Raw genomic sequence first — 24,210 nt, 5'->3', positions numbered from 1 at the left:
GTTTTGCATTATTGTAAAATGCTGCTGCCTAAGCTGTGCTGACAGCGTGAAGCGTTTCGAACAACCCAAATTTGTCGGCGCAACAATCCGGTGGCTACAATCGGGGCAAGTTTGTACATACTGTAATAGTAGATGTGCCGATGACTACCAACTGCAGCAGAAACAATTTGAAAGTCTTCTGCTACTGTCAGAAAAAGCGCTACGAACATCCGTAAGCTCAGTAGGCCAGATGCAACGGCCACAAGCGCGCCGTCAATGATGACGACAGCGAGTAATACGGAGCGCGCGCCCTCTAACAGGCGCCAAGCAAAGGGACCCTTCTCCGGAGCGGAGTTCGAGAACTGAGTTGGGTTGCGTCGGCAAATATGGCGGCGCCCTCTCCCCTTGCTTCGGAGCATATTCATCATGGTCGCTGCAGTATTAGCCAATTTCATTGTCAATGATGGTGCAACCTGCTTTCGTTTTGCTTTATCTCGCTCAAATAACAATTCAGGAAAGTGTGTACGACGTTCATTGTCCAAAGCTGAACAGAGCCACAAGATATGCATGCTGGTAAGTGTTTCCCCACAATGTTCACACACCGGTGGGTCCTCCCCACTAAGACGATATTTTTGCGATATGTAAGAATGACCGATTCGAAGAGGACACAACAATACTTCATGGAATCGGTTGCTGTGAGAGGAGCTCTCCCAGAGCCCAAGAACCGGCTTTGTAATATGAAGTTTATTGTTGCACTCCATGTTCTATTCAGACTGCCATAAACTAACAAGGGATGACTTTATTAGAGGTTTAATGCCTTGGTGTGGCAACCAGGCGTGAGACAGGGGAAGATTACCTGATGATGTAGCGAGTCTGTCTGCTTCCTCGTTACCTTTTATTCCCATACGACTGGGCACCCAACAAAATTTTATGCTTAGGCCTCCATCTACAGCTTTATTAAACTTATTTTATAGCTGCTGCACCACCATAGTTTTAGTAACTTTCAAAGAGCATATTGCGGTAACAGCGCTCTGAGAGTCTACAAATAGGACAGCCTGTTTTATTTTAGCCCGGAGAATAGAATCTATGGCCATGGATATTGCATAAAGTTCAGCTGTAAAAATGCTGGAGAAAGTATTTAGACGTTTCACTTTAATAAAACAATCAAAATGCACGGCACTGCCAACAAAAGACGACGTCTTGGCGCCATCGGTGTAAAAATGAGTGTAACCTTCATACTTCTTCTCAAGCTCAGAAAATTCCTGTTGGATGATAAAGGCAGAGACAGAATGCTTATTAAACCTTGTGAGAGCCCAGTCACAAGCAATTGGCACTATGTCCCAGAGGGCACCACAGTCTACATTTTGCATAAGGTTAACTTCGTCCAAACAAAGATCAAGTGAAGAACAAAATTGCTGTACTCGGAAACTCAAGGGTCTTACACTGCTTGGCTTATTCCCAAAGAGGCGGTCAAATCTAGATTTTTGGAGGGAGTGGTAGGTTCGATGATTACGGTTCGCAAGTATCTTGTAGTAATATGTTAAGCTTAGATGTTAGCGTCTTTTCTCGAGTGACATCTCATTGGATTCAGCATACAGGCTGAGGACCGGGGACGTCCGAAAAGCACCTGTTGCGAGTCGCAGACCGAGGTGATGGACTGGATCTAACATCTTGAGCGCAGACGGTCGGGCAGAACCATAAACTGGAGCCCCATAGTCGTGCCGGGATCGAACAAGAGCGTTGTAAAGACGTAGAAGGCATTTTCTTTCAGATCCCCAGTTTTTATGGGCTATGACTTTTAGAATATTTGCGGTTATGAGACATTTTTCTTTGAGTGACTTCAGGTGAGAAAAAAAATTGAGATTTTTGTCAAAGGTGACACCTAAGAACTTGTGCTCTTTTCTGACAGGGATGAAGGTTCTTTGCAGTTTCAGAGATGGTTCTAGTGACAGACCACGGCGTAGTGAAAATGGGACGCAGACGCTTTTCTCGGGAGAAAACTTAAAACCATTTTCATCTGCCCACTTGGCAAGCTTATTTATGGCAAGCTGTAGCTGGCGCTCACAGCTCGAAAGATTGCACGACGATGCTGAGATCTGGATATCGTCTACATAAAACGAGTATGCAATGGACGGCGGCAAAGCCTGGACAAGAGAATTCATTTTGATTATAAAAAGTGTAACGTTCAAAATACCTCCCTGGGGAACGCCGTTTTCCTGAACGAACGGATCCGACAATACGGTCCCAAGTCGAACCTGAAACGTCCTCCCTGTTAAGAAATCTTATATACACTGCAGCATACGACCGCGAATTCCATAGCCATAAAGTACTGGAGGATGCCATATCTCCATGCCGTATACTAGGCTTTTTCTAAATCAAAAAAGATTGTAAACAGTTATGCCTATTCACGAATGCTTCACGTATGACCGTTTCCAACCGCACCAAATGATCCAAGGTCGATCGTCCTCTGCGGAAACCGCACTGATTGTTATCCAAAACGTACACCAGCCGCCTGTTTATCAGTCTTTCATAGGTTTTCCCTAGACAGCTGGTTAAAGCAATCGGACGGTAACTAGAGGGCAGAGATGAATCCTTACCTGGATTCAGGAGAGGGATAATGTGTGCCTGTTTCCAAGCTGCTGGAAAACAAGCCCTTTCCCACAAGGAATTAAAGAAATTAAGAAGGGATTCAAGAGACTCTGTAGAGAGATTACGCAGCATTTCGTAATGAATTCCATCGGGTCCAGGAGCAGAGATCTTTTTGATATGTATACATATCAAAAAGATCTCTGCTCCTATAGGTGCCCCTATAGGGTGCCCCTATAGGGCACTCTCTAGCTCATACTGTGTGAAAGGCTGATTATAAGATAGGGCATTTTATCCCATTGTGACTATATTATGTTGCTCTGCACGTCGCTTAAACAACTTGAAGGAATCAGAACAACTAGAGGAGCTGGACACAGAATAAAAGTACTCCCCAAGGACGTTAGCCGTATCTTTCAGTGATGCAGATGGAGGGTTGAAAATGGGGATCATAAAACCCCTGTAGACCCCTTTGATTTTCTTGAATCTATCCCAGACCTCCTTAGCAGTTACAAAGCTGCTCAGAGATGACACATATTTCATCCAAGTTTTCCGTTTCGATCGCTTACGGGTCCACCGGGCTTTGGCTTTTCGTTTTTTAAACTCTACCAGGTTTCTGGAGGTGGGTTACCGCCTGAACTTGCCCTATGCCTTATTTTGTTCCGTGCGCGTAATGGTGCACTCCTTATTCCACCAAGTTTTGCACTTGCGTGGCAGAGTACCGGTAGTTTGGGGAATCGACTGCTGAGCGGCGTTTATTATTTGCTCTGTCACATACAATGTGGCCTCAACCGCGGTCATGGAGGAAAACAGGGATGTATCCAACGTGGAGTTTAACTTAAAAAGAGACCAATCTGCCTTGTCCAACTTCCACCGAGGCATTGGTTTTAAAAGGGTGGGAAGAAAGATTTCGCTCTCTAAAACACTAGGAAAGTGGTCACTCCCAAAAGGGTTATTAAGAACCTGCCACGATAAACAAGACAGTAATGAAGGTGATGCAATAGATAAATCACTAGATGTAAATGAGTTGTGAGCCGAACTAAAAAATGTAGGCTCTCTACTGTTAAAAATACATAATTGAGATGATAGTAAAAACCGTTCAATTACTCTGCTTTGGTAGTCGAGACGAGCACTACCCCACATGGGATGACGGGCATTAAAATCACCTAAAATTAGAAAAGGGTTGAGGGAGTTGTCCCACAAGTCCCTGTAAGTCATGGAGATGCAGGAGAACATTTGGAGGCAAATATATAGAAACAACTGTTATAAGACGGTCTAGAAGAACACGTACCGCTACGGCTTCCAGTGGGATGCACAGTGGGACCTCAGAGCAGGCAACCCCACTCTGCACAATTACTGCCACACCCCAAGAAGTGGAGTTAAAACGATCTTTACAAAAAACTTGATGACGCCTTAAAATATGTGTATGATGAGCTTGAAGATGAGTTTCTTGTAATGCAAGGGCAATAGGCCGAAGATCATCCATAAAATAATTAACGTCATCAATATTAGGTAAAAGACCACGACAGTTCCTCTGCATAAAATGCAAATTTTTCATTTATCTAAAAAGGTGAAATGTAAAATTAAAATGAAAGAGGCAATGAAATAATTGAGAGTATTAAATTAATTGTTATTTGGGAGGGACCACTGGCCTTTTGCCTTTGGACTTCGGAGTCTGCCACTCCATGTCATCCTGGTCGGATGCAAGAGTGGGTGACTCAGAGGTATCATCCATCGCCTCCACATCTGGAGGCGAGCCTTTACCTAAAGGTTTTGGCTGGTTCGTTGCACGGGATGGCATGCCCCGGCCACGACCAGCCGTAGAGGCAGCGGAGGTGCTGGGCAGAGTGTCTTTCAACTCTGCCTCTTCCGGCCCCTTGGGTACTGGGGGAGCGGCACAAGGGTTGTGCCGCTCTTTCGAAGAGGAGGTCCTCTCTGAGGAGGTCGGGCGGGAGTTTCGCCCCTCCTCCCCGGAAGAGGGCCGCGATATGCGGACAGGTACGGCAGTTGCCGGCCTGTCTGGAACCAGCGAAGCAGCTTGTGCACTCCCTCCAGGAGGAGGGGGGCACTGCTGCCCTAGCTGGGAAAGTGTGGCCCTGAGGGCTGCCTCCAGAGCCTCAGGTGAGACCTGGGTAGCCCTCGATTCCGAACGTGGCGCAAGACCCCTGCGCGCCACGTCGGCGTAGGTTCCCTTCGACATAAAGGAATACCGTTTCTTAGCTTCGCTATAACTGAGGTTTTCTTTGACTGTGATAGCATTGATTTCTTTTTCTTGCTTCCAAATGGGACAGCCGCGATAATAAGTAGGGTGTGGTCCATTGCAGTTAGTGCAGTGGGCAACATTCTCACAAATGTCAAAGACGTGATCCTGACTGCCTTTGCACATGTCTCCTTCCCTCGATAGCTGCGTGCTCCGTGACCAAAACGCTAACAACGGAAGCACCGCTGGGGGTTGGGGACATAAGGGCGGATGTGGCAGTTGAGGTATCTAGCCTTGATTGTTTCTGGTAGTGTATGCCTTTCAAATGTGAGGATGACATGTTTTTAAGGGATTTCTTCGCCGTCTTTCCTGAACATAATTCGTTTTACGGCAACGACGCCGGCACCTTGGAGTCCCTCGAGGAGTTCTTCCTCACTAGTGTGAAGGAAGTCGTCCTCAGAGAGGATTCCACGGATGGTGTTCAGTGTGCGGTGAGGGCTCACCGACACTTTCACATCAAGTATGGTGTTCAGCTTGAGCAGCGCTTCACTTTGCTTTTTGTTATTTTTTTCAACTAGGAGGTCTCCTGAGTGGAGTTTTTTAGCCTTGTAGGAAAACCCTACAAGGTGTTCAAGTACTTTGGCTACGACAAATGGTGAAAGCTTTGACACAGGTTTCTGTTCATCGAGGGAATAAACAATGAAAAACTTCGTGAAGTTTTCTACATCAGGTTCTTTATCGAGAGTCTTGTGTTCAGGACAGCGCCTTTTAACGGCTTGTCCCAAACGGGGTTTGCACGAGAGGGGCGCCATAGGAGGGCAAAGAGTCTTCAGAATCCGCGGTGCACCGCCTACCACCGAGCCCAACAAGGGGTTAGGTAACGCACCATAACAAGAAGGGCTTCGCTGGAGACGTTACGCTAACAATGCTGCCGGGAAACTATACCCAAGTGTGGGTCAAGACAGAGGTCTATTGCCACCCAAGGTTAGCCCTTGCCGCTAAAGAGGGGTGAAAAAGGAGCAAAAGAAATGAGAAGGAAGTGAAAGAAACAGGAAAGGTAAAAGCGAAAGATCGGAGGGGATAGTAGAAGAAAAGGCGACTAGACTGAATCATCCTGGCCGGGCCTTACCAGGACTCCCGTTTACGAGAAGCGGGGGCCGAAGTGGTGTATTGCCTCACCCGGGGGGCCCCGAAGGGTCCAAACCTACCCCGGGCTCGGCTCAACCACCAGGATGCCCTTTTCTCCGGACACGGGAATGCCACGCACAGCTAGACGTGGGCGGGCGAACCCGCATGGCTCGGGGTCCGTGGAGACGCCAGTCTCCAAACACCTGCTTTCACAGGTGCTCCCTGCGGGGAGTTTGACGAGTCATTTGAAACAAAGATTAACACTTTCACTTCCACGACTGAAATGGTTCACTAGTCCTTGGAAACATAAAGAATAACATTTTCACTGCAAACACTTTGACCGAAACCTCTATGTACATAACATGGAAGCTTGATACTAGAAACACACGGGAGAAGTGCTAAGAAAAAATTTGTTCACATCCATATTAAAAAATGCATTGCAGGCTTCATGAAATTTCAATCCACTATGACTTAAGTCCCAAAGTTTTTAAGGAGCATCCTTGGAGTACATATCCACTAGAAATTCACGAAATTTTTCGGGAAGTCGTCTAAGCCGCGTGGGGCGTTGTGGAGTGTCCGATGGGGATAGTGGTGGAGTGTGATATATCCTCGGTAATGTGTCTGCACCACCGTCACCTGATGTAGGAGTCGATTCTTTAGTTGCCTCGGGGCTTGATTCCGGGTCTTCTGCTAAATCAGGAGCCACTGAAGGCTCGAAAAGTGTAGAGGCCTTTGGCCCCACGGAGTGCAGCGACTCCGCTCAGACCGTTGCGGAGCTAGATGACGGCAGCTCGCTGGAACACCCGAGTCTCAGTTGGGATGAACTTGATGCGGTGCTCAATATTGCACCGCTTGAAGGAACGGAAAGTTCAGGACCCTCCTGGAAAGCGACCCTGGGGGCCTCTTGGAAGACTGCAGCCAGGGCAGCCGGCGGGACTGGTGGCTGGCTGCTGGCTTGATGGGCTGGTACAGCGGCGCGGAAGGCCGCTTGGAAACTGGAATCAGGAACGGCACCGGGGACTGGGGTGGCGGAAAGGCTACCGAAAACCACCGCATCTTGCACGGTACAGGGTACCACGAAACTGGTGCCGGGTACGCCATGAACAGGAAGGGCACCTCCTACTACCGGTACGTGGGCAGCACCAGGGACCACAGCTACATGGGCTGCAGGAGCCGTAGGATGGGGAACGACGCGTGGCACAGCAGGATCATGGGCGGCGCCAGGGGTAGCATGACTATGGGCACCAGGTGCCACAGCAATATGACGAGCGCCGGGTGTCGTAGTAGCATGGGTGGCCACAGGGGCCGCAGTGGCATGGACGACCTCCTGGGCTGTCGGGACAGGACCGGCATCAGGGGCCGCAAAAGCAGGACCGGCCGCAGTGACAGGAACGGCAGCAGGGGCCGCATGGACAGGAACGGCAGCAGGGGCCGCGAAAACAGGAACGACAGCAGGGGCCGCAAACACAGGAACGGCAGCAGGGGCCGCAAAAACAGGAACGGCAACAGGGGCCACACGGACAGGAGTGACGCTGGGGGCCGTAGCACGCAAAGTTGCAGGTGCCGGACCCTCAGCTGGCACATGGCCCAGGCTTATAGCTGGAACCACATTAGTTGAAGTGGGAAATATGTCATCGTCTATAAGCCACAACGGCTGACGTTGGGGTGGTTTCAATGTTGTACGTATCATTGTGTCTGCATTCCATATTGTCCCATCATTTAATCTATAAGTGGCTGGTCCTACTTGTTTATGTATATGTTGCGGTGGAGCATATTTGTTGGGCGTTTTCCCTCTAATGTTGGGTTTGAAAACCTTTGCTGATAGCCCAGGAGCAATAGCAGGGTACTTGACTGCTCGCCTGGCATCGCAATACTTTTTCATCTTCGTCTGATATTCCTTGACTCTATCAGGAAGCTCATCCTGAACAACATCTGGAGGGACAGCGGACTCTGGGGTCCCTCGCCCTTAAAGATGCAGTCGCGTCCGGTGGGTGCGACCATGTGAAAGAAAAGCTGGCGTTTCTCCAGTCGTGGCATGGCGCGTACTCAGGTATACACCGAGATATTCTGACGGCCTCGCTATGGGCGAGGGCCGTGGATGGAAACGTTGAAACTATTCTTTGGCCTTCGAGACCAAGCAAAGACAACAACAACGCGCGCTTACGCTTCGCCGAGCTTTCATCAGCCTCTAGAACCACCATATAATTTAAAAAAAGACGTTTTCCAATTTAACCAAGGCTGGAGTGGAGGTGTCGGGAAAGAAGTGGAGGTGTCGGGAAAGAAGCCGTTGTCATTTTTGGAACTTATGAATGCTTAAAGTGAAGCCAATGGCTACATACGCATATTTGATGGACAAAAATATCTTTCAAATTACTTAGGATATACATGGACATGGAACATAGCGACGCTATCGTCTACTATGGCTATGGTTGGGAGACAAAGTTGAAAACGAAGGTCAAAGTCCAAAAAAATTCCACCGAAATGGAAACAAGAAACTTTCCTCGAATTTTGGAAAATTGAGAATGACGCTTCCCTGAGGTGTGCACTACATGCATGAAAGGAAAAGCACCAATTCGAACGGCCTTTACGGCGTTCGCAAAAACAAACAAAGGATGGCGTTACGCCTAACCCTATTGGCGTTCGAAATGGACCATTGACGCTCGAAACGGAACGTTAAATGTCGCTATGCATCGACAGTCTTTTCATGTACCACATATGCAAAAGATGTGGTGGATGGGAACATTCAAAAGGACCTCCTTACATTTCGAACGTTAAAATATTACCTGACACACAAAAGAAAGCTATACATGCCGGTGCTGCCACCACTCATCTCCGGCACGGAGTCTCACAAAAAAAACTCACGAGGGCGAAAATGGAAAAAGTGCAAGCATCCCATCCCCGTCGCCAAAATGTAATGGTCGCGTAGGGCCATTATGAATGAGTGGAAAGAGACAGGATAAGCTATGATAAAGACAGCGCCCCGAAAGGCCTGTAAAGATGCTGAAAAGGCTTACATTGCCGGCGCGTGGGCCGCGAGGTGCCGAGGTGCGGGGCCCAAGGCGGGAACCCCGACGAAAGAAAGAGACGTTACACCAGCTCAGAGTTTTTGTGAAGACTGTTCTATTTTCAATATGTAAATCAATCCAGAGACCGCGAGTGCCGCTGTCAAGCACGTGGCACCATCTCCTAGTAACAACACAAACCATGACTTCTTGCGCCATCTAGCTTGTTGATGGCACACTACAACTATATAGTCTAAATCGCTAGAGGGTAAAATAAAATATGATATTATAAAAGAGTTTTCATCAGATCCAGAATATAATATTAAACACTTGATTACGGCTTTTTTTTCATTTTTCTAAAATAATGAATGAGCTTGTGGGGAAAATTTAAGTATTCAGAGGATACTATCACTGTTATTAAAGTGAATTTTTTCGCTTTCACTAAGATTGGCAGTTCAGAAAGTGGATTAACTGCATTTGTTATTCTTCCATTAGGAGGTTGGACGTTAAGTATTTTAGTCCTTGATGGAATACAACAAATTCTGACGGTACATGAAAGAAAAGGATCGTATTGAATTTCTTACAAGTTTTATAAAGAACTTCCGAACCTATAAAATACAAATAAAATTTATGAAGTTTAGTTTACGAATATAAACAATTATGTCATAAAGTCAGCCAAATATCTTCTTAGGGAGAAATTTTTTTACACAAAAACTGCATGGGCATAAATGTATTCCTAAATAAATATAATGTATTCGAAAAAAAAAACATCTTTAAAGAAACTGCAACAAGTCAAATAAAGAAGTTTAAAAGTTTGCTGAAAAACAATGCGTATGTACAAAAATTAAAACAAATAACAAACAACCTTCTAGGGTTACAAACAGAAATGTACAATCCAAGCATTTCGTTTAAATGAAGACTTCAGTGATCTGTATTACTGTCTAGTTGACATAAAGAAATAATATATACTGAGAACGATTTATGAACAAGACATGGTAAAATACGTTCCTAGCGGATGATTTTTGTGTTTTGTTTTAATGTTATTCCTCGAAGGTCATTTTTCAAGGTCGGGGGAATAAGCGATGGTCTAAAACTCTCATTCTTTATACTATTCATAGTATTGTGAGTAAGAACATACCTTCTTTGTGTTCTTTAACGATACTCCTATATTTACATTTCTGTCCTTGTGTTTTAATTCTGCTCAGAAATTGCAGCCGAAAAGTCCGACATTTCAAAAGTACACAAAATACTAATATTAGCAACATGCTCATGATGCAGAAACTTGAAGTATGAGGCCTGACGACTAAACAGAATGCTTTATTGCCCTTGAAAATATGTAACAAACTGAAAGTGTAAATGATTCCAACTTTCTCTTGGGGTGCACGTATGTAACTTTTACTTTTCTTTTTGTATCGGCGAATCAGGAATTATTGTGGGTTGTTGCTTGATCAGGTAGCGTCGCATTCCTTTTACGTAGTCCTCCCAGTAGCTTTCCCAATTGATGCAGCGAATGTCCATGTTAAAAATCTGAAAAAAACGGCGACGTAAAGAAAGTAAAGTGCTCAGCCGTAATACACATGAAAACGTGAAAGGCGCAGACAAGGAAACTCAAAAGGAGACTTCGTCCGGTCCTGTACATGCAACCAGAACACGTTAAAGGGGCCATCAAACTAATTTTTGATTGGGATGAACGATTTTAAATAGGGACTTTACTAATCTCATTTCGTTTAGTAGGCCAAAAGAAAGAGGCTAGAAAGTCAAAAGCCAGCTTTTCGGTATGAAGATTTCAAAATATAGCGGACTATTTTGTACCTTCTTGCCTTCGAAGGCTTTTCACTATGATACATCCGCGGTTCCAAAAGTGCGTCACCGGCGCCAAACATACGTCAGCAGAGCCCAGCTCACGCATTGGACACGAGAACTGCGTTACTCGGACGTATGCGCTCGTCAACAATCAATCCGTCGACGAATATTTGGATTCGCGTTCGTGGCCAATGAGTGCCCTGACGGAACTTATCGTCACTGGGGAATGACAAGTTCTATGGTGTGCATAAAAAGCACGGTGGAACCTTGGAGTCATCGCACCGGTGCCGAAGGAATGTCACGACCACGTGATTTAACAATTCGCATTTGAGTTGAGGATTAAAGATAAGGAGGAAGAAGTAGGAAAATCGTTTCATGACCCCTTTAAGGTTGTGGTGACGCATACACTACCCTACAGCGGCTCGTGAAAGAAAATGTCTCCACTCGACTCGATCGGCTTCTGAGAAAATCGGGTTTTGATACCCGAATCAAGTGCCGCGTTGTCGGCGGAACTATGCCGTACGCTTGCATCAGCTCCACGTTATATCCAGATAGCATAACATCAGATAACAACCTCATGGCTTTCATCGCACCGCAGATACTCCTCAATCATCTGGTTGCCGTATTGCCAAGCAATTTCACCAGTTCACGCCACCGCGATGTAACCCTACGCACGAGGGTATACGATAATACAGCGCTAATTACCCAGAAAGACTGCACAAAGGTACCACTCATCCGGGCGGCACCATACTACGAAGACCGCTCCTAGTCTTCGGAACTACTTTAGCTAAATAAAACGTTTGTGTCTTTGCAAACCGTTCCACGCCATTTTTAACTTCGAGTTTGGAACAATCAGAGACGCTTCAGGAAAATAGCGTTTGCCCGATTTCGCATTCATTATTGCTCCCAATTTTCAATATACTTTAGCGACTCGGACAATTGCCAATCGAGGAACCCCTGATTGAGACACGCCTAGAATAGTAGAACTTGAAAAAATAGCACAGTTGGCAAATATAGCATGAGATTTCCATCTTTAATTTGATTTCAAACGATAAGAAACATTCTACCGGCTTTTGCGACGGTCATTTTTATACACAGCGTACTCGTTGAGCTTGATATTTTTACGAGTGCGGGTCGTTTCTCGATAACCGAGATGCTTAGAAAAACTTCTGCTCATTCAACGTGGTTTGCAGCAAACATCTGTCGCAAGTAAATGCCTTCAGAAGCCTTGTGCGGGTGCTTGTTTTTCTAGCGGGACTAGCGTAAGTCAAGAGGCCTACGTCAAATATGTCCCTTGATATGATTTGATTTGTTCGCTTGCGCAAGTTAATTTTTAATAAAGATGTCCGTTTCTGTAATAGCGGCACCTCTGCTATGTGAATAGAGTAACCGTCGTGATTGCAACCATGGTTCCAGTTCTGAAAAAATACCAAGGTTACGAAGTGGCGAGCCTTATGGCTCAAGCCATCGGGAGTCCGCGTAGGATCGGGTTTATGCTCCCCTTCCCGTTTTACCAGATGGCAGCCCGACCACTGGTATGAGGTTTTCTGCTTTTTTTTTCTTTTTTTTATGAGAATAAATCAGGAATCCAGCGAACTGATATGACAGTTCATTCATTACGAATAAAGGACGGGTGGGCGATTGGGCATCACTAGATCGTTCGCTGCCAGGGTTGCTCCGAGGAGTAAAGGTTTTGGCGGGCACTTGCTGTTCGAGGCTCTGTATCGGGTCTGGGAGGAGAGGTAATGCTTTGTTTTGGTCAAGGTCTGCGTCGAGCGCACGTTCCTTGCTGCTGTGTCGCGGTCGCTGCTCTGTAACCGTAGCCGCCGCTGTCCTTGTCTTTGCAGCTAGCAGGCTCCGTGGTAGTTGCGGCTCCGTTTTTGCTATATTTCTGTATGGCCTCGGAAACCCGCATTCCTCTCGTGGTTCCATTCCTCTCGTGTTTTTTTTTTTTTCCTTTTTTTTTTTTTTTTGTCCTCGACCACGGTGTTAGGTAATACTCTTCAGCTGAGGACAGCGCGCTCCTCGCAACGTGCCAATAAAGTTCGCTTTTCGCTCTCTCTCTTTCTCTTTCTCACTATGGTTTCAAGCGGCACCGGCAGATGACTCGTCGACTCGTGGGCACGTAAAGTCCCTCTATCCTGGGAAAAGTGGCGCCATTCATTGTTGTAAAAATGCTCAACACCCGTGCCGCGCGCTACTTCTGGGAAATTTATGGCGTCTGAAATCTAGCTCAGTGCTGCACTGTGCCGCCATGACCTTCCCAAGGGCTGCATGTTGCACGTGTCTCGTGCGTCGACGCACCTTGCGCTACTTTTGCAACATGAAGGGGCTTTATGCGCACGGTGTAAGACGCAGGAGGCAGGCAGCAGTGCCCAAGACGGCTCGTGCCGCTTCATGCTCCACACGCACAGAGCTCCAGCGAGGTTGTCGCACGTGCAGAAAGACCCCGGCGTACCGGGGTGTCATGGCAACGAAATTATTTTTTTTCGCTCTCAGAGTTTGGCCGCCGGCGACACTGTCAACCGCAGGCACGGTGGCCGCGGAATGATGCAGCCTTTCAAATGACCGTCGAACGAACGCTATCTGATTCCTCGCGCCGCGCGTTCAGCCCCGCCGTGTCCTCACCTAAAGGGGTATCCACACGAAGGAGAACTCCGCGGACGGATGTCGTGACGTCAACACCCCGGGAAACTCCGTCCCCGGCTCCGCCGCGTGCACCTGCGGAGCTTTCAAGCTGACAGCACGAAGCCTCCGCGCCTCCGCCACGGAGGAGAACGGGAGAACGGCGCCGCGAGGCGTCAAAAAGGAATGACGTATGTCTCACGTGATGCGCGATCCGCGGAGGAAAGGAGCGGATTTCTCCTTCGTGTGGATACCCCTTAAAGGGGTATCCACACGAAGGAGAACGGAGAACTCCGCGGACGGATGTCGTGACGTCAACACCCCGGGAAACTCCGTCCCCGGCTCCGCCGCGTGCACCTGCGGAGCTTTCAAGCTGACAGCACGAAGCCTCCGCGCCTCCGCCACGGAGGAGAACGGGAGAACGGCGCCGCGAGGCGTCAAAAAGGAATGACGTATGTCTCACGTGATGCGCGATCCGCGGAGGAAAGGAGCGGATTTCTCCTTCGTGTGGATACCCCTTAAAGGGGTATCCACACGAAGGAGAACGGAGAACTCCGCGGACGGATGTCGTGACGTCAACACCCCGGGAAACTCCGTCCCCGGCTCCGCCGCGTGCACCTGCGGAGCTTTCAAGCTGACAGCACGAAGCCTCCGCGCCTTCGCCACGGAGGAGAACGGGAGAACGGCGCCGCGAGGCGTCAAAAAGGAATGACGTATGTCTCACGTGATGCGCGATCCGCGGAGGAAAGGAGCGGATTTCTCCTTCGTGTGGATACCCCTTAAAGGGGTATCCACACGAAGGAGAACGGAGAACTCCGCGGACGGATGTCGTGACGTCAACACCCCGGGAAACTCCGTCCCCGGCTCCGCCGCGTGCACCTGCGGAGCTTTCAAGCTGACAGCACGAAGCCTCCGCGCCTCCGCCACGGAGGAGAACGGGAGAACGGCGCCGCGAGGCGTCAAAAAGGAATGACGTATGTCTCACGTGATGCGCGATCCGCGGAGGAAAGGAGCGGATTTCTCCTTCGTGTGGATACCCCTTAAAGGGGTATCCACACGAAGGAGAACGGAGAACTCCGCGGACGGATGTCGTGACGTCAACACCCCGGGAAACTCCGTCCCCGGCTCCGCCGCGTGCACCTGCGGAGCTTTCAAGCTGACAGCACGAAGCCTCCGCGCCTCCGCCACGGAGGAGAACGGGAGAACGGCGCCGCGAGGCGTCAAAAAGGAATGACGTATGTCTCACGTGATGCGCGATCCGCGGAGGAAAGGAGCGGATTTCTCCTTCGTGTGGATACCCCTTAAAGAGTGAATTTTACACCGTGTCCTCGACCGAATCTTTTTTCTCTTCTTGTCTCCTGCGCCACGAGCTCGCACCCCTCTTTCCTCTCTTCTCTTGCGCTCTTCTTTCTGATTGCGGAATCCGGATGGACGCGCGATTGGCCTGATTAAGGTCAGGCGAGCCGTGCCTTGTTGCAAAGATGGACTTCCCTCCTGAACATCTTCGCTCCGGGATGCCTGTTGCTCTCAAGTTTAGAGCAACGCACCTGTCTTATCAAACTGAGTATTTTTGTTCGCTTTTTAATTGTGTGTCATGACGCTTGTCCACTTTGCTCGCCGATGCTACGCAAGAAAACAACTTAAACAAAAGAGATTCTACTTAATTCGCTGAATTTTGTTTGTGTGTCCTATCGGACACTTTTTGGTGCACATCGACGAACGCCGAAAGACGTTTGTCGCTGTGCACAAAGACCGTAGTTTGTGCACGGTGGAACTCTAGATTGTCACTTTCATGATCGCGTCTAGATGGCGTTGCAGGGTACTATAGACGGTACTACAATAGCTGACGATGCCGGAGGCTGCCGCGCGTCTGCTCGCACGACTAGCTGGCGGTGTCAGTCACCAAACAAGGCGCACTTGATATCACGACTGGTAGACGCTAGGCTTCCGTACGTGCTCGGCCGGAGCAGCCAAAGCGAGCCAGTCCCCGCACCTAAATTGTGTTTTCTAACGTAAATATCGCGCACGCGTTTCTTTTTCTTTTTTTTTTGTCGGAATCTTTTTTTCTTAGCATGCTTAAAACTTTGGGAAAAAATTTATTATAATGTTCCTTCATTTTCTTTTTTATTTGCTGTCCAATTAGTGCTTAAACGAGGTCGTCACAAATTTGTAAGTGTGTTACACGCTTGGGAAATGTCTTATCTATAGCCCTAAACTCTCTCTAACGTCTTAGATCACTGATGAATTGTACATTTGGTTTAATTGATTATTCATACGAAATGCAAATAGTGAAAATTGTTTTGTTTTACTTGCCCCTTGTTGCGTTCTGGACTACTTCTAATTCGCCATATCACTGCTTTTGTGAAGAACCTCAAAGTACTCAAGACATGAGAAAGCAATACTTCACAGTCAGTAAAACTAAACGAATACTCTCGATGACTTCTAGGCTTTTTACCTACATAATTTTAGACATTTAGAAAGGTATCATGTGGTAATAGAACATGTTGCGATTTTTTGGGCCAACTAGTCGTGGCGTTACAAAAACAACACCCGTTCACTAAGGCTGGGCACTATCAGCCGCGTTTGATACGTTGAAAGTGGCACTGGAATCCAAGCCGATGCTCCGAGGCTACTCGAAATATGCATTTTCAACGCTTCCCCTACGCAGAACGCGTGAATGATAATAACGGAGGCAAGGTAATATTCAGTGTTTTGTGATTTACTACAAATATTACGATCCTACAGACTTCAGTAGTAAGGGTACATGCGCGCGAACTGCGCACACATGCACGGGACTTTAAAATTGACGACTATGGAGGAGCAAATATCTCCAGGACGCCTATGGTGTCGCTGTGCATCACAGGAAAATCATCTATGATGAGCGTACCTTGCGTACAAGTGTTTTGTCGCAACAGAACCTTCAGAAACTGTTTGTGCTCATGTACTCCTCAATTTGACCATGTTTCGCTAGGACGGCGATGGTTCTAGGCCCATCAGTAATGTCATCAGCAAGAGAACACATTAAAAGGACCTAATATTCGTGAATTCTGGCTTGTTGTGTTCTTCTCTTTTAATATATTTTTGTCTGATTCACAAGAGATCCGGTTGTGCGCAAGAAAAAGACGAATGCCGTAAAACGAGGTAACACACTTCCGCTTTGAAACTGTTTATGTAACTGGCTCAAAGTAATTGCGAATGTACGATAAAAAATTTACCAGAAGAAAAATACTTCCGCTTCAACTGATGCTTTCAGGATAAATTTGTATGCCTTTACCGTAGTTTACGATCCCTCGTCTCTAGGGGACGTGGTATTTGTGAAATATTTAAATGATTGGTAATCGCAGTCAAACTCCTGCTCGATGGGATAACGACGGGACTTGCCTTAGTCCCACACGTTACGGCGTAGACGTTGCGTTCGCACCCACCATAAACACTGCTGCCTGTTGTGCTCTCCAGGATAGTTTCTAGCAGAAATTTCGGAGATCTTTATCCGTTGGTATTTTTAACGTGTGACATTGTTAGGAAATTTCCATTATTTTTCTAGGTCGGGTATCTGCGAGCCCCGGCCCGCGCGCCAAGTACGGCCCGCGGAGGTCTTCCGACTGGCCCGCGGCTGACCGCGGTCTTTCAATGAATCCCGGCTCGCTTCCTGCAGGCCCCCTGCTAAGAGCGCAATTATAAGCGCGAGTAAAGGCCCGTTCACACTAGCGTCGCGGAGCCTTGCCTCGCGCTGTCGCCTGCCGCGGGCTGCCGTTCAATACCATTTTTCACCCTTAGCGGCTAGCCGCTAAGGGGGAAAAGCAACCGAGCAACGGGCCCGCGCGCGGTCGAGGGCTCACCGTTTCTTGCCGCAGAAGGAAGAAGCGAAGGAGAGGTGGCGTAGATAGGGACGTTCCGATGCCTTGGCCACGCGCAAGCAGTACTCGACGTGCGTCTTCCACGTTTTAGTATGAGCGTAGAGTGACTTTGTTCGCGATTTCAATTTCCCCAAATGGCTTTCCAACGGACCAGTGCTTCAAAATTGTGCAACCGTATGAATGACGGACACTTGTCGGACAAATTCAGTTTCTCCGCTAAATTTAGCGGGAAAATTGACGTCACGTGACCTCAACGCCAATTCAGTTTCCTTGGTAAATTTAGAGGGGGGAAATTATGTCCCAGGACTTTATGTCATGTGACCTATACAATAATTAAGTTTCCTCGCTAAATTTACCGGAAATATTAACATCACGTGACATGACGTCACTTGACGTATATTAAAATTCCCTTTCCCCGCTAGATTTAGCTGGAACATTGACGTCACGTGGCCTACAACTAAATACAGTTTATCCGCTAAAATTCACTGGTGACCGGCCCCAGCCCTTCATTTTCCATGCTCTGTGGAGACAGGATCAGTATCGCTAAACATTTGCGGTGCAACAACATTTCAATTATCAAACAAAATTACCTAGCAATTTTTCATATCGTTTCCTCATTCACATATACTTAGTTATCTCCAGGCCGTGGAGACAGCGACAGATACTCAATCAAATACTTCAGCCTCAACGCTTGGAAAGCCCTAATCTGGATAATCCGACACACAGTATTTATGCAAAGAAAATGACCCGTGTCGTGAAACCTTAGAAGGCGTCTAGACACAAAACTCGTTTGGGCAACCATCATTAAGCTGCAGCTCAAGGCGAGCAGCTTAATGATACGACAAGAAAGCTTCGGTACTATTCCGAAGACAGGGGGGGAGGGGGGGGGCGGCAACGGTGGTGGCTGTCCGAGGGTGACCGAGATTTTCCGCCCCGCCTGCGCAATGATTGCATTGAATTTGTTCAATCCTCAAGTGGGCAGTCGTCGCCCCCCCCCCCCCCCCGCCCCTCCTTCCCCACACCACTAAACTGAAAGCTCTCAAAAGAAATAGACGAGAGAATTGAAGCGTCCACGAATGAGACAATACAAACCTCTTTGTCCAGCGGGGTGTTATTCTCATGGAGCTGAATAAACTTGTCGGCGGAAAATTTCATGCCACGTGTTGTGACAAAGCGTGTAGTGAAGAAGAAATACTGGTATTTCTTCACCACATCCGCCATCCTGCATGCACAAATAATAATCAGCAGGTTATCAGCCAGCAATGTGGAAGGCCCTAAACTTCTAAACTTTCATTCAAATTTGTTTAAAACTACATATTTTAGGAAAGACAATGAACGCATTCGGATCGAATGCGAGCCTAATCGGAACCGCTACCAACAATATTTGGCTCTAGATTCCTTTAGTGTAGACAGCTTAAAGAGAGTTTTCTCAGCAAGTCAGGTAGGTTAAAGTTCAAACATTCATAAACATTTTCGGCCAAGTAGAAAAAAACAAGATTTTTAGCGAATCAAACGGATGGCCCGAAGCGGTGAGGAGGCTCTCCTTCGCATGAGAGGAGGCGGCGCAAAAAGGAAAAAGTGGGGATGTAACGTGTTGAGCGGATAATTTAACACGAATTTAGCACAAATTAACAGCACAGATCTAGTAATGTTCACACCTGTTCTTGTAACAGTGATATCAGAGTCCGCGAAGAAAGAACAGGCTTTCAGTGACGTAGACAGTGACATCAAATGAGGTTTTTCAGATGATCGGCCAAAGTGAACGCAGTCCGCTCATCCGCGTTTTCTATCATAAAGTGTAAAAAGAAAAAGTGTATTTTTTTATTTAGTGACCACGAAAGTCAGATATTTCTCTGAGAGAAGATTTTCTGCAACAGGAATACGTTATTATTTGAGTCCGCCTAGGCGGGAACTGAATTAGTCGAACGCCTTTCACTCGCACATATTGGGCGAAGATTGACTTAAGCGTTTGGTCTAGCAGTTAAATTTTTTTGTTTGTGTTTTTTTGTTCTGATGTGAAAAAACGAAAGCGACATGTTATTCTGTTCTCTTCGATTTCTCGCGGGATCCTTGGTTCCACGCATGAAGGAAGCTGCAGGAACCGTGAAAGGCTAACGCGCTGCAGGTTTCGGTGCTCCTAAGAGTTCATGTCAAAAAACCTCTCTCGGACCTCTTATAGCACGCCCCGATAGAATCGCGACAGGCAACAGCACGACACTGCGGCTTCGGTGACGTCATTTGTTGCCACTTTGGGACCACTTTTGATGTATGGGCGGGATAGGACGCTAAACACACCAGTCAAAGACGCGATCCAGGCACCATAGTCCGGGTTAAGGCCCGTTCACACACTTGCGACCCCTTAGAACCGAGTGCCTTGAAACCTCTCACAATTTCTTAGAACGAGAGAACACGCTGGCGCCATCTATGCGGTGACCCTGAAACTGCATTTCACTAAAGCGAAGGTTTTGCGGGATTTCCGAGGTCAAGTGTGCGTAATACCTATGAAATGTGGTCGTTTATGACGTTGACAAAAGTTTCTCGAGCAAAAAAAAAAGGACGATGCGCGAGAGAAATATAAAATATGCGGGACCACCAAGTTTTTAATGCTACCCAATAGATGGCGCCAGTGTATCCTCTCGTGGTAAGAGAAATTAAGAGGTTCCAATGCAAGGTCTTGAAGGGATGGTGAACCGAAATTTGGATTTAAAAAAAAAAACAATGCTCGAGATACAGGTGGGAAGCTAGAATCCCTACAACACTACTAGAAAGGCGATATCTCAAATGGACAGCCGTATTTTTAGAAAAGGAAGTCGAGATTGAACCAGGCCGACGAGGCGCGTGACCGTCAAGATACCTAGTTTCCTCATCTCTTCACTTCGCTCCCTCAAGGCGGCGAGGCGGAGAAGACGCGAGGCCGTTCCCTCTTTTTCTCGGAGAAACATGACGTCAACATTCCTGCCAAATGCGCCTCTTTTTCTGAAAAATACGGTCATCCGTTCGAGATATCGCTGTATGAGTGATGTTTTGGTGCTTGTAGCACCCCGTTGCACGCTTTTGCCGCGTGTTTTGGGGAATCCACATTTCGGTTCAGCTTTAAGCAGTCGCAAGTGTGTGAACGGGCCTTTACTCGCAGCCTCAGCGCGGTGCAACGTTCTCAAACTACAACACACAGCAAAAACTCACCACGCCCGCCACGCTTATGACCACTTAACTCTACCGAAACCGACAGTTAATTGTTGACGTGACCTCCAATTAGGAGAGGTTGCGTGGCAGTGAAGCAGAGCAACACTTCCGGATTCATCCATTTATTTTCCACGAAATTAATAGCCTTCACAGATTTGGATAAAGCGATTGAACATATTGCTACATCCCTACCAGTGCGGAAGACATCCGTCTCTAGAAACGTTTAGAATTGACTTAATGATCCTTTTAACACCGATCGCAGCAGACGCTACGATGCAAGGGTGCTAATCAAACAGAGCCAAAATTTCATTGGCACGTCGCTCATTATATTTGATACTACATCATCATCTACCACATCATCAACATCAACACTATAATCACCATTTGCTACTACCGCAGCATTGCTACCATCTATGATGAACAGTATTATGTCTTCGGCTCTATTCATGCGGACGCAACCTTTCAAAACCCATATCATTATTGCAGCCTCCATGATACGCTATATTTTGGCTTTAGATAATCTTCAATGTGGAAGCTAAATATAGTGGAAACCAGGGCAATAAAGTTTGAAGCAAACTCTATAAGAAATCACTTTCACATTTGACTTTGTCGTCTTAATATGCAAGCAAACAATTTGCGTGTCAATTAAATTCAGCCATTACCCCTTTGGATGTGATTGGTCATTTTAATATTGTTGCAAGTACAGCACGGATCAATAATATTATTTAGACTTCTGGCTCGAGTTCCGTGTACAAAGTCAGCGTACACGACGAGCTGACTATCTGCCCACCTTAAAAGCATTCATTTAATATATTTAATCACTGTTCTTTTACGCTTAATAGGTGAGACCATCATAGCATCACAGGGCGGTTCAGATAAGATCGACCAAAGGGTGGCTGGTGGACATTTTTAAATCAACTGATGTATTTATATGCCATCGTCTAGTGTCTGGTATAAATGAATCAACACTTAGTTTTGACCAGAAAAAATATTTGGGGACAAAAAATCGTAACGCATAAAGAGGGGGACAGTTGCATTAATAGCGCGCTGATTGAGGGGGCACGTTTGTAAGTGAATAACTAAAACGATAAAAGTATGAGAATTCTAACACTTTTAGGAACAAACTATGGGTACAGATAGCTTATAATTTATAATAATAATATATATTTACATTATAATTCTTTTTCTACAAATTGCCAAACCTGCCATCTCGAATTTTGCAAATTGCAAAATTTGGAGGCCTTTATTTCTTGAAATTATTGAATATTTCTCATATACTTTTCAGATAGCATTCTGCTTAAATATGGCTATTGTTTAAAATATATGTTAGATATCTGAGTGATACAACAGCCGCGACATATTTAGACAAACATGGGGAAAAAATTAAACAACGAAAAATATTGATGCAAATAAAAAACAAAACCTTTGATTTTTTTTTAGTTTGGGCACCCTGTCATACTCTATTTCGGCATTCATTGCTATTAAAAACATGTTGCATAATTTTATTGAGAAAAGACACAACTCCCCAAAGTAGGGTCCTTTTTCAGAGCCTACACTTCGCAGTGCCCTAAACGAGAAGTGACTCTGAGTTCAAGTTTCATGAAAGTAACATACATCTTTCACCTATTTTTATTCAAATGAGGTCCCTGACAACTAGAGCAATCGGTCACACACTAAAAGTGAGGATGAACCATATACTGCATTTTACATACAGCGTACGAAGACGTATCATATTAGAAACTAGTGATTCGAGAAAAGATGATGCAGTGTGAAGTTTTACTTTCCGGTACAATTTATATTTAAAATAAAAGATATAACTTTACTTCCACACACAAATAAAGATAGAATACTAAAATTGTTGAGGTTAGCTATGATATTCCGGAGACAAACCATTTCAGGTGAGGGGTGCCACAGCCCCGGACTATAAAAGAGCTTCGATACTCTCGGTGTACGAATGGATCGTGGCAAGCCGAGGTATTTTATCCTGGGCGAGGATAACGTTTCGTGATTCTCGTATGGTGATCAGATAAATATGATAAGTGAAACAGTATGTTAAATACCCCGCGACGAAAACCGTGATAATTAAGATGTGCCAGCATTCAAAATGAGCAGTCCTTGGGCAATGAAATTTGGCACTTCACGATAAGGCTTTCCTCGCTGTGCCCGTTTAGTTTCTTGTAACGAGATCCGACTGTCCGTGCTACATGTATGTCACAGGTTGCTTCTGTTGATGACTCCCACAGCCGCCACGCGTGCCATGATTGAATGTCAAGAAAGGTGGGCACCGTCAACCACTCACTCTTTTTTTTTATTATTGACGATACTGAACAATTTTTTTTTCGTCCAGATACACAAGATACACCCAGTTTTTCGGATAGAACGCTCACCATTGTCCTTGCCGTCTGAATGGCGTTTATTAAATGTTCTCTCGGGTTGGTCAGCGTGGCCAGGTGCTTCACGAGTCCGCCAACTCTGTCGCATGTATTTTCCCATGTCAAGATGCAGAAAATAACCACTGGGCTTGTGGCCAATCATTTTGTGCGAATGGGTGAAGCTGGTAGCGATTCCTAAAATGAATGACGGCCCCGTCACTTGCATACGTCACGTGCGAGTATACCGCAACGTTGTCTTCAACCCACTCTCTCACTTTTTCTAGAGCCAAGCACGTGGAAGCGGCCTCGTCACACAGGTCCTCACTGATGATAGCAAAGCTGTTTGCAAATTTTCTTGTCGTCACTAAACATGTAAATATAGTAACTTCTTTTTTTTCCAGTGGTATGCTTGGAATTTGACAGGAAGCACGATGGCCCAGTTTTCAGGAAAGTCAAAATGAAAGACAATGCTCCCGCGTTGTAAGCACGGCTTTTCATAGTAGATCGCTTTGTTTTGCGTTTGTCGGATATGGTTGTGAAATATCCAACTTTCAACCGTTACTTGAACGACTTTTAGGAAAGTCTCAGGACCCAATCTTTTTCTCACAAGGTCGCCGGACACCGTTGTTCTAAGCACAATTTCTTCATCCTCTCGGATATGAAGTTCCTCGAGTGTAAGGGACGGGCCCTTTGGGCAGTGATCACAGTCTCCTTGAAGACACACACTTGTTAGTGGGTCGCACAGAAATGCTGAGTTCATTTCACCAGTGTTGACTGTTGAACCTGTAACGTTCTCTACAGCGGCCATACAAAGGTAATAATTGGCGCAGCGAACACTAGGGCGCAAGGAATAAAATTTCGTTAGCCCAACGCCGGCATCAGGATTCTTGTGTTTGTATACACGAAAGGCCTGTCCGATTGAGAGTCTCAGGAAGCGCTTTGGCACGAACGTTTTCTCCCCGTCGAGCATGACAGAGATCAGGTCCTTCTGGTTGGGGTCTTGGCGTGAGTATTTTAGCTCGCCTTTCGTGAAGTACTCTAGGGCAGCAGACACGTTCTCACGGCTCACCTTGCACCTCGTGTAAGGATCCGGCTCATAACACACGTCATGCGTTTCCTGACCTAGAGCGTAAACACTGTCGCCATATTAACCATTCCTAGGTTAACATTGCGACGGTGTTTACGTTCTATTATTTTCAGGCGGGGTTCAAGTATTTGGGGGGTTCTGCTGTCTGTCGGTGTGCCCCTTGGTTCCTGATATTATCGCCCATAACGCCAGCGAGTGGGATGGCGACAGGCACGCGGTCATATTTTCCTTGTGAAGCGAACCCCCTTATCCTTGACAGCGAGTGGGGAAATGCAAAAAAAGATTGTATCGGGCGTTTTGACAGAACTAGCGACGATTGTTGTCTTCTACTTTCGCCAACTATTGCGCCATAATCGTGATCTTCGCGAGGAAACGATTGTTGCTAGCCACA

General features: G+C 46.5%; 1 protein-coding gene across 1 annotated transcript in view; it reads right to left on the bottom strand.

The window, feature by feature from the left end:
- The window catches only part of LOC8031910 (putative fatty acyl-CoA reductase CG5065), a 137,931-nt gene that overhangs the window by 95,200 nt on the left and 18,521 nt on the right, over window positions 1–24,210 (bottom strand). The window lies entirely within an intron of this gene.

The sequence above is a fragment of the Ixodes scapularis genome, unplaced genomic scaffold, assembly GCF_016920785.2.
Source record: "Ixodes scapularis isolate PalLabHiFi unplaced genomic scaffold, ASM1692078v2 PGA_scaffold4__175_contigs__length_147842914, whole genome shotgun sequence".
NCBI lineage: Eukaryota > Metazoa > Arthropoda > Arachnida > Ixodida > Ixodidae > Ixodes > Ixodes scapularis.
The sequence above is the reverse complement of the archived record's forward strand: the minus strand, read 5'-3'. Positions and strand labels throughout refer to the sequence as shown.